The sequence below is a fragment of the Abrus precatorius genome, unplaced genomic scaffold, assembly GCF_003935025.1.
Source record: "Abrus precatorius isolate BTA unplaced genomic scaffold, Abrus_2018 Scaffold3, whole genome shotgun sequence".
Taxonomy (NCBI): Eukaryota; Viridiplantae; Streptophyta; class Magnoliopsida; order Fabales; family Fabaceae; genus Abrus; species Abrus precatorius.
The window spans coordinates 16,114,149-16,126,462 of NW_020874373.1; positions in this window are offsets into that span (position 1 = coordinate 16,114,149).

Here is a 12,314-nt window from a genome sequence, read left to right on the forward strand (position 1 = left end):
CACTTAAGCGAGAAGAAGGAGGAAGAAAATATTGTCATCTTAACAACTGTTGAAACATCACCCACTGCGGCTCCATTCCATTGTCTTCTTTAAGCTCTTTTGCAGCAACAACTCTTTCAAGTAAATGGGTATTTTTTTACTCTCAATTCTATTGAACATTGGCAGTATATAAATGTTTTTTTTGTCTCTATTAAAAAGCTATTGAGGACCTGTGAATGAAATTGCATATAGTAATTTTTATGGCAATATCTAATCATTTCTTTAAAAAATATATAAAAAATAAAAAAGTTAGTATGCAATTTGATGTTTTGTCTAAATGTTTCCATCCTCACACACTTTGTGCTTTTATTTGTATACGTATTACACTTATTCGTTTACATTAAATATCTTTGGTCATCTTTTTACTTTTGAAATTCTAATATGAGCATTTCTTTACTTCTTTATCCTGCTCATGCAAGTTTCAAGTGTTTTTTCTTTTTTGGAAATATAAATTGTTAAAATAGATTTTTGTTACTCTTAACTTTATATCTAAGTTTATTTATTTATTTTGATGTTATCTAAATATTTATTTTATTGCATTATAAATTTAGATATTTTATTATGTATATCATAATAAAATAATAACTTTTTAATGTATCATCTTATATTTTATTGTTAGCCAGTAATTAAATTTTAATATTTAATTTTTTTTTGAGTTGTTATTATTATTATTTTTATTATTTCTATAATAATAATAATAATAATAATAATAATTATATAAATGAATTTAAGAATCAATTTTTTTACATATAATTTTATTTTATTTTATATTTATTTAGCCATTTATTTTATATGTACATGATATTGATATAATTTCATGTAAATTTGTGTTATTCCTTTCTATTATTATGCTAAATTATAAAAAAAAAAATTACCTAAAATTAAGCAAGTGAATAATACAATATTTGCATCGATTTATAACATTAACATGTAACTACTCTACCATCATGTGTTATAAATTGATAAAACCTTTGTGTACCAACGTTACCTTAGGTTTTACACAATATCAATATATTGAAAATTTTATCCGATTTCTAAAAGTAATCAATTTTATTAATTAAAATCTATCATCTATAATATTTTCATTATATTAATGCGACAATTTATAGTGTTATTATGTAGCATCTCTACTTTTATACAATTTAAATCGTTAAGACTTTTGTGTACCAATGTTACCTTATGTCCTATGCAATATAAATTTATCAAATAAAGTTATAATCTTTTATCACCTAACTATCTTCATTCATTAAATTAATTATTTTCATTCATTAAATTAATTAATTTCATATCTTAATTTTTCTTAAGTCATATTTTAAATTTTAATAAATTAAATAACCAATCATTTTTTTCATTTTATTGTAAAATTTTTTACAACATCGATGTGTGATTTATATTACCTTCAATTGTTCAAAAATTATAAGAAGTTTATGTATAACTTATGTTATCTTAAATTCTTTTTCAACATTAATTATAATTTAAATATAAATTCAAATATTTCATTTACAAATAAAACTATTTTTTTAACGATGATTTGCAATATAGTTGTGTGATCTTCCTTTATCTTCCGTATTGTTTCTCGTAGGATACGTGTATAACCACATTATCTTACATCTTAAATATTATCTTATAAATTAATTTTAATTTCAAAATAAATTATCTTTACTAAACTTAACTTTAATCAACCAACTTCGTAATTTTTGGATAGAACTATGTGACTGAGTTTTTCATGGCAGTCGAGGATACGTAGGAGCGAGAACCAGACCTGTCAAATCAAAATAATTTTTAAAATAATTTTTTTCCTTTTAAGATATAGAGTTAACATTTTAATAAATAATTTTTTCTTCTTCTAAAATAAAAATAATTAATGTTTAGAAGTTAAATAATTATTTTTTGAAATTAAAATGAATTTGTACAATTAATTTAAGGTAATCATTTTTAAAGGGACCTTGTAGGGTGCTAATACCTTTCTTATACGTAAATGACTCTCGAACTCATTTTTGGTTTCAAAAATCATATTATTTTAAAAGTTTTTCCAAAGTTTTCTTAAAATAAACTTTGGTGGCAACTCCTCTTATTATTTTTAGAAAACATATTTTTATTCTTAAAAGATGTTTTTCTTAAAACGTTTTTGCCGTATCATTATGACTGCTCGATTGTGACAAGACACTATGATTGATCCATTGTCTAACCAAGCCAATTATTTTTTTATTCATTTTCTTCCACTCTACATCTTTATTAGGATCAAGGTCCATATCTTCATGCTCTATACGATCATAGTAGTCTTTACAATTGAGGAGATCCTCCATCCTTGGCTTCCAAAGCGTATAATTGTTGGCAGTGAGATTAATCATGGCACCAAACAAATTGTCCATTCTCAATTGCAAAAAAAGAGAGAAAATTCAGAGTCATATTTATAAAAAATGGGAAAAATATATAAATTGGTTTTAAAAAAGTGCTAATAAGCTGACTGGATGACACATGATGATGACGTGTTGTTGGGTTGTTGCTTACGTAGTAGTTGACGTGATTATTTCCCACATGGAAAGTGTGATTTCTATTGATATCTTATTGCTCCAATCTCCCCAAAACCTCTACTAAAATTCTAATACCACTTGTTGAGATAATGAAATAATAATATATATAAAATTGAGAGAAAATAATCAACTTCATTATTAAAAAATTACAAAACTCTCAAATATCACACTACTTTTACATAATTCACACAACTCACAACTCTCTCTTTTATTGTATTTATTGTTATTTTTACAAACTCTAAATTATGAGTATTTATACTAATTAACAAAGAATTTAAATCACATAAAAATATAGCTATTTTTTCTAATTTTGAGCATGTAAATTAGTCAAATGAGATGTTCTCCCAAATATAACTATTTATTGAGGTATGCATCTAACGAGGTATGACATTCATGAGATTGGCTTGAATACCTTCAAAACTATATTTCAATTTCATAAGAAATTGATTTCATTTAGTAGTTTTATGCTCAGAGATTCATGAAACGAGATTTAAATTTAGTAATTAAGAGATTATCTTGTTGAAAAGTATCAATTCACGCTTCAAGTATGCCTACTTCTTAGCTATAATGTTCAACAGTCTAAGATTGAGGACAATATTAGAATAAACAGAGCTAATGTTCCATATAATGACTTGAGCATCTTTTACTTCCCACTTGGATATACATCTTTTCTTTCTCTTTGTTAGGAGCTGAACTGCTACCATTAACATGACTACAAATGTCCTTACTTTGACAAATATCAGAAATTGAAGGTTTAAATAATTTTTTAATAATTTTTAATACCTTTTTAATAACTAATCACCATAATAAAAAAAAAATACATATTCCTTGTTTAAGGTAAATTTTTACCACATCAACCTGTGTTTAAATTTCAGTCAGACAAAATTATTATTTTTTTATTTTTAATTTACCAAATTTGTCTAAAAAAAGAGAAGAAACACGTAAGTTTGTAACACGTGTCAAGTGTTTCGTATATAAATAAGACTTTAGCAAAAATTAAAAATTTGAAATCAATGTTACTACTTTTGGTGACATGTGGTCCAATAAGAAAATTTTGTCTCTGAGTCAGATGAAACTCTTATTTCATCTGTATTAGGGACGAAACTCCTTGATTGGGCCACGAGTCAAGACGGGCAACGGTCGTCGTGCATCCCCCTTCTGCTCTCTCCCCTCCTTGGTTCGAACGTTCCTGCTGCCATTTTTTCCGTTCACCTCCACCACCACCATTTTTATTCCTTGTTTTAGAGTGATTTTTGAGTGAACTAAGTATCTTATTCGTCACTCATTGCATAATCACCTCCGGTTTCGCCTCCATTATCGCCCATCACAATCGTTCTTGGACAACAAGGTTGAGCTATTCTTTGGGAGGACCGATAGCCTGTTCATCTGTTGCCAACATAAAAAAAGGCGTAGCTCGGAGCTGTTTACCAAAAACACATCATAGTCTACACTAACCACCACCATCGCTGGAAACCGCCCTCTTCATCGGAAAACCTAAGAGGTAGGTTTTTAGTTATTTATTTATTTATTTAATATTTCAAAATTTGTTATTAAGAAATATATTTATAGTAATATTTTGATTAAAATTGAATTAAATTTATTTATGAAATTATAGAAATATAAATTTAATCTTAATTTGTAAATTTAAATTTTGTATTTAGAATTATTATAGTAATTTTAGGTGTAAAATGAAAAACAGCTAAAAATAATTAAATTAATTGAAGACAATAATAAATTGTGAAATAATATCAAAATGATTTATGTATTTGAATAATTTATGTTATTATTTTTATGTATCAAAATTATTTATTGTATTATAGTTGATTTATGTTATTATTATTTTTTTGTACAATTTAGATTAAAATTTAAAATTTTCACCATGTTGTATTTTATAGATTATTGATATTTTGTGTATTTGAGTTAATAAATTAAAACACCAAATATGAAAATTATAATAAATATTATACTAACACATGTTATGATATATTTTTTTAGATGGCTTCATCTTTAGGATAGAATAGGGTCATTCATTCTGGGACAGAAGATCCTTTATTATTATGATTACAGAGCATTCACATATTTGAGCATATTTGGAATGGTCAAGATCATTCTATTTTGAAGGTTAGGAAGAGTCAATTTGTTCCAGTTGGTTTGGATGGTGTTCCACATGATATCCTTCCATATTTTGAGCTTATGGGATTTACTGGAATTGCTCACGTATGTCAATTCTCGCTAGACCTCCCGTTGATCACTGCATTAGTAGAGAGATAGAGGCTAGAGACACATACTTTTCACTTGCCTCTGAGCGAGTAAACGATCATTTTACATGATATATTTGTGTTGTTAGGTTTACAGATTGATGGAAGACCTGTAATAACACCTATTGGAGGTAATTATGCTGATATGGTTGGTGAGAGCTTAGGAATTTCACCAGAATGTGATTCTTTTGTTGGTAGCTTCTTGAAGATGAGTTGGCTAGACTAACATTTTACCCATGTTGCGATGCATGCATAGATTCATTTACAAATCAATTGATGTGCTAGGAGTTACATGTTGCAGTTGATTGAGAGTTTTATGTTGAGCATCCACTCTAGCAGCAAAGTTTCAATGAGGTATTTACCTCTATTACAAGATTTTGCTATCACCATTGATCGACATGTTTTGTATAGAGAGTTGTACATGGCTACCAACATTGATCAAGATGTTTTAGGAGAGTTAGCTGCATTACTTGTTATGTGGACATAGGATAGGTTTCCACTTGTAGCTCCTAGTAACCACCACCTACACACAAGCGCATCTTCTATATGCTACAATGTAATATTAAACATTTATTTGTTCAGCTTTGATTAACATATAATCAATATTAATATTATCTTACATTTTTTTGTAGGTGGTTAGCAAACCAAAGGAATAGAAAGGGGTGGAAGGATATTTCTTATTATAGATATAAATTTGAAATGCTTAGTCGTGAAGAGGTAAACATATTTAGGCATTGAGATATTTTATTATTGTCATATTTAACTTTTCTTTTCATTTATGAAAAATTACCTTAAAATTTGTATTTTATTTGTACATTTTGACAATCATATTCTGTTGATTTGATTAATTTGTTACCACTTATATGTCGTGAGGGGATGGATTTATGGAAGGTTATAGTGCCCCTGATATGTTTTCAAGTATGTGAGTGACACCAACCAGATTGAGTCATACTGCAATTTGGTATGGTTCAACACTATATGACTTAACACTGCAAGGGAAGACATAAGAGAATTGGCAAGAGAAACTTAGGGATGTCTTAGACATTTGGGATAGAATGAGAGATTGGGTAATGACAAATGGCCCTATATTGGTCTTCTAAATTCTAACTCTTAGTATATGCAGTGGTATAGAGCTCACATTAGACGTTGGATGACAAGAGATGTACCTATCTTATTATTACTTTTAAATGTAATCAAGTTACTTAAATGCTAATGCATTTCTTTTGTTTTGCATTATTCATTTGTATTGATATTGTGTTGAAGTTGTATTGTTTTTGTAGGGTGATAGTCTTGAGAGAGCCTACTACTTAATGAGTGATTGCCAGAATTCTTCCACCTTTGATGAAATGCGAGACTTGCGTTAGTTTATGCTAGATTTGAAGAATGATCTAAACCGCATTATGGAGCCTATTTCTTCATCTAAGCCTCTCTTACAGAGTAGTAATACTGAGGATCCAATTATAGATGTGGGTTAACCTAGGGACCGTAAGGAAGGCAGGGGATTACAATGTAGACACATAGAGGTACAAGTGATAGACTAGTCCCTTCCTCCCATACCTAACTGTCGTGATGAAGTGTTCTATGTTCTGTCACAGTTTCCTTTCCACACAAAGCATGTCACGCCACCTACATATTTTCACTCATCTTAGGCCAGCCAATATCTACCACAAACCTTTCCATCACCATTCATCAGCACAGAGTGCTATATCCCATGTCCATCACCATCATGACCTTGCCTCCATATAATACATCTATTCTCATGCCACCACTACTTGCACCAGATTTTGTAAATGGAACCTCATATAATACCTCATTTAGTCATGGAAAAGATTTGAATACTGACTTCGAGACAACGTTAGATGTTCTACCTCTAAAGGTGCATCGTAAGTCATAACCCACATTGTGGAGCGAGAGATTGGCCAAGGGAGTGCATATTGACCCCACATCAGCACCACCAGTAGGACCAGTATAGAGATTAATTTACTTTTACATATTTCTTATGTAATATTTGACACACACGAGCACATGTGTGCGCGCGCGCACACACACACACACACATATATATATACATATTCTTATTTTTATAGCTTTGCTAGATGTTATATTTTATTTACTACTTTTATGTGTATCTGTTATGTTATACAAGATACGATTTAAACATTTATTTATGTTATACATATAAACATACAAAGAATAACACTAATACTTAACAAATTCCATAATAAACATACAAAGAACCACACTGATATTTAACAAATTACATAATACGACTTCAAAACATGATAACTACATTACTAATTAGGGGATATAGTAGAACATTGATGTACATTGTGATCAATTTGATGACAATTACTACATCTTTGTCTACTTTGTGACTTAACCTAATCCATTTCATTCTTAATATGAGTTAATTTTGTTCTTCCCTTACCTCTGATTCTCGTCTCATTAGGAACTAACTTTCACTCATTACTTGTAAGAATATTACTCTTATTTTCTAGGAAGTACTGTCATGAGTATGCATGAATACATATTGCACATAGTAAATGGGATCAACATACTGCCAAAAATCAATGCTTATAGATGCATAAGTTGTTATTACATGTGAGCATGAGAATCAATATGCCTAAAATCTCCAACATTCACAATATGTTCTACACAATACACCAGTCTATTTGTTACCACCTCTTTGAGTGATAGGATTAAAGGCTTCTTCAACCTCAAATCTTGTTCTCTCTATATCATATCCTCTCACTTGATGTGAAAATGTTTTCTCTTGATTTTTTTGCATTTTTAGCATTAATTTAAAACAAAACATCTTTCTAGCATTGAGGTCATTCATTGCTTCTTCTCCACGCTTCACAAAATATTCAATCATCCGTCCATAAGTGCATTTCACTAGAGCAGTTATAGGTAGGTTTCTTGCCCCCTTCAAAACCTTGTTACCAGCCTCAGACAAATTTGTGGTCATGTGTTCATAACGATGTCCTTTGTCATCGTTACTGAAAACCCATTTTTTCTTTGATATATTATCGATCTACCTTTGTATTTCTAGTGATTCATTAGAAATCTTCTCAACTTCTCTTTGAATACAACCTTCAAAGGTATATATACTGCAGTGTACATAAAGTCATTGTTCACAATTAAAATAAAGATGAGTTAACAGGAAGACAAAAGGCATTAAATCATATTACCTAATTTTGTCAACTATTCTTTCAATTCAATGTTCTTGAATCTATGATTAAAATTGCTTGTAATATGATGAATGCAATAAACATGATATGTATTAGGAGGTTGCTATTCAATATGAGTTTGAAACAACACTTTTGATGCTTTGATGCCTATCAGATATAAAACATATTCCTGTCTTTGTTGTTACATGCACACGAATCATTGCCAAAAATCATTCCCACGTTGACATAGTCTCTCCTTCAACAATAGCAAACGCTAATGGTGGGATACAATTATTTCATCTTGTGTTGTTACAATCAACAATGTGTGACGATACTTACCATACAAAACTGTTCTATCTACCTTAATAATAATTGGTTTGCAAAAGTTGAAAGCTTCCTTACATTGATTAAAATACCAAAACAATCATTCAAATACTCTAAATCTATTATCCTCTTGATGCCCAACAACAAACAGCTTCGTTTCAATCTTATAAACAAGCCCAACAACATAAAATTGCATTTACTCTAACCATCTTGGCAATGTAGCATATGATTCATCTTAGTCACCAAAGATTCTTACAATTGCCTTCTGTTTTACCTTCTAGACCTTTTGTATGAAATTTTATATCCAAATTGAGTACTCATCCTTTCTTGAATTAAACTTCTAAACAATGATAGTTCAAGATTAACCATAACTACAAAAAACACAACAAATTAACATAGTTTTCTTATTTTCAACAGGCTTTATGAAATAAGATATTAAGCATACTTTCATACATATAATAAAAACTTACCAATGATACATGAACAAATCAAATCTGAATCTAGTTTGGTATAGTCTTGAGATATTGTAGGGTTGAGACATGTATGCTTACCCACATACCTCGTTATATTCTACTTCATTAAATTTAAGCAATTATGTTTTTATTCTCTATGGACAACCATTGTTATAGTTCAAACACCTCATATATAACTTTGTTGGTTTAGACTCAATAACAAAATAACTCTGATGTATTTTTATTGTATGTTGTTTTGAGGCATTTTTACTTCATCTTTTGAGTCAAATAATAAACCCACATATAAGAAATCTCCAATAGCACATGAAATGTCTTCATTAATTTCTTTTGCTTTGATTTCTTGGTCTAGGTGTTTCCAATTAATATAATTACAGTATGAACTTACATTCCAAAATGGTATTTTACTTACACCCATATATAAACTATCATTATTCATCATCATAAAAAACTTATAATTTAATCAATATACTGTTTAACTAACAATACTTCCAACACTTTGTTGTGGTAAATTTAAGTTTGAATCAAAATCATTATCTACATTTTTATCGAACGAACTGTTTAATGAAATATGTCCTTCATCATCATCACTATTGACTTCTTTATCTTTATCTTCATAACTGCATAAATCTTTAGATATTTCAAAATACATACACTTATACAATATGTGTTGTCACTAAAAATAAAGCATAAATCATTATATAATTTAATTTATACCTTCTGTAACATCTATATTCACCATTTTCATAAGGTTAGGCGATGACATTGATAAGCTTTAGTTTAACATATTTGAACCAACTCTTAAACTCTCACTAAATGCAATATCCATATATAATTCAATAACAGTTGTAATACTTTGTTGTTGATACGCACTAATCATACAATCAATGTCTTCGTTATCACATATATCTATAGAGTGTATTGTTTAACACTTAAATCAACCAAAAAATATGAAATTATTCTAAATATAAACTGATTATTACTAAGATTCAACTTGTGCATGAATTTTTTTTTCAAATTCTGAAAACCTATCCCTCTTCTTATCTTTATCATTTTTTGGTTACCTTCAAATGTCACACATGTTTCTAACGAAAATTTTTCATTCTAATATACAATAATAATAATAATATCACTTATCCTGCATTTGTAAAAAGCACAATATTAATAAACAATTACAATTATACTTATTTATATAAATAATAAAAAACAAAATTATTATTAACACATGAAAACATATTACTGCATTCACTTCAACTTAAGTATATTCAAAAAAATCTATATTTTTATATATGTATTACACATATATAAAATAAATATTCACAACAGATATAGCATTATTTTTTTAATTAATATTCGACATAATATTAAACTTTTACTAACATAATTTCTATATCTTTTTTAGTAACTACAAAAAAATAAATTTTGAATTTCAACATACACAAAAATATATTCACTAATATATTCATCAATTTTACCAACCTTTATTCATTCAACTAATTAAAAATTATTTAAATTTAAATAAAAAAATTTAACAAATTAATTGAATATCATAACTAACATGCAATATTTCTTCTAACTCTTTCTTTCTTCAAGCTTCATTTTCATTTCCACATCGTGACATTATATAGACAAAATTTTATGGATAATAGTGTGTAACTACACTCTTTTAAGCAAAGGGTAAAGACACGTTTCAACGTCCCACCAATTTTGTCCAAAATTACGACAAAATTAACAAAATTTATACACATGTCAACGTCTATGAGTTTCATCCCAAAAGAAGATGAAATTATCACAATTTTGACATGTGTTGTAATTTCAAAGTTTCATTTTGATAAAAGATGAATTTGGCTTTTTATCCATAGATTTGACGAAACACTTACTTCATTTTGTATGAAACCATTGACACGTGTCACATTTTAAAGAATTTTGTCTCTTTTTCAGACAATTTGATAAATTAAAAAAAATAAAATCATTCAACTGAAATATGAAACATCGGTGGCAAAAGTTACCTCAGATGAAAAATATTTTTTTTTTAATCTTACAATGGTAATTAGTTATTAAAAAAGTAATAAAAAATTCACTAAGCCGAAATTGGAATGCCCAGGAATAAGTAGTTCTTGCATTAAGAAAAACTGACAAAACATCGTACTTTTCAGTAGATATTAGGCTAAGGAAAAATGGTCACAAAGTAACAATCTGATTTTGTATTATATTTTGCGGTTGTAATTAGAAAATCCTGTAGCCAAAACAATCAAAGGCAGACGGCAGAATAACCTTGAGTTTCAAGAATCATTAGGACAAACAAACTATTAAGTTGCTTCTTCTAATTGTTGTAATCTAGAGCCATGTGGCAATCTCGGTGCTTGGTCGCATGGTGAGGAATCGGGACAACCATTAACTATTGATTTCTTGTCCAAATTAAGGAACATAAATAAAATAACAATCCACACACACCGATACTTTGAAGACACAATAATAATAAAGCATTTCAGTATGGATTGGTCCACTTTTCAATTAACCAATATGGTGTGTTGTATTGTGTTGTGTATCTTATAGATGGAAAAGGATAGAATATCGATGAAGGAATGATTAAACTTTCCCTGTAGCTCTGGAGAAAGAGAAATCAAGAGCACTAGAAATCATGGGTGTTGCATCATGGTTGGTCACCATTACATATTCTTTGTGCTAGTTATCAGTAACATTCGGCAAAACATTTCATCAAGAAGATCACCTTTCACTATATCTTGCCATCGTAGCAACGTCTAATGTTATTTTGTTTGTGTTATGCTTGCTGTTGGTGGCAGATGACAATTTTGCTGATTTTCATCTTAATTTTGCATTCAGCTTAATAGGATGCTTTCATATTAATTTGTACTTATGTATCCCCTCCTTGCCATCCTCTTGGAAGGCTGGAAACAAGTTGTCTCTTTTTTTATATATGCAATTTCATTTCCTAGTTGTAGAATATAAGGGAGACGATAATTCCCTTACTAATGACACCAAGAATTGCCAAAAAAGCAAACTCTGCAGCACAAGCAACATAACTTAACCTTGATGATACCTTCAAAGTGACCAATGTGCTCAATCGTTTTATGAAGGAAATAAAGCAATTTTTTATGGAAACTCTATAACCCAAATTGTTTGACAAAAAACAATTAATGAGAGACCATTTCAAATTAATTAATAAGGGTAGTAAATCCGATACGAGTATTTTAGATATCTAACAGGTAAAGAATATTAAAATTTTCATTTATACAACGGGTTCAGATACGTGTACTTTTATAAAATATAGGTATGAGAATGAGTATTGTATTACTTTACTTAATCTATTTCTACCCATTGTGTCGAAAAGAAAAAACTAATAAAGAATTTCCGAGTATTACCAAAATTGTTTTTTTCTTTTTCAAATAACCAAAATTTGTTTTTTTTTTTTTTTTTTGTCAAATACCAAAAACTGTACCACAAAATTCCCTTACATAAAATATGGGCTTCGATCCCACGTGTTGGGCCATCAGTCCA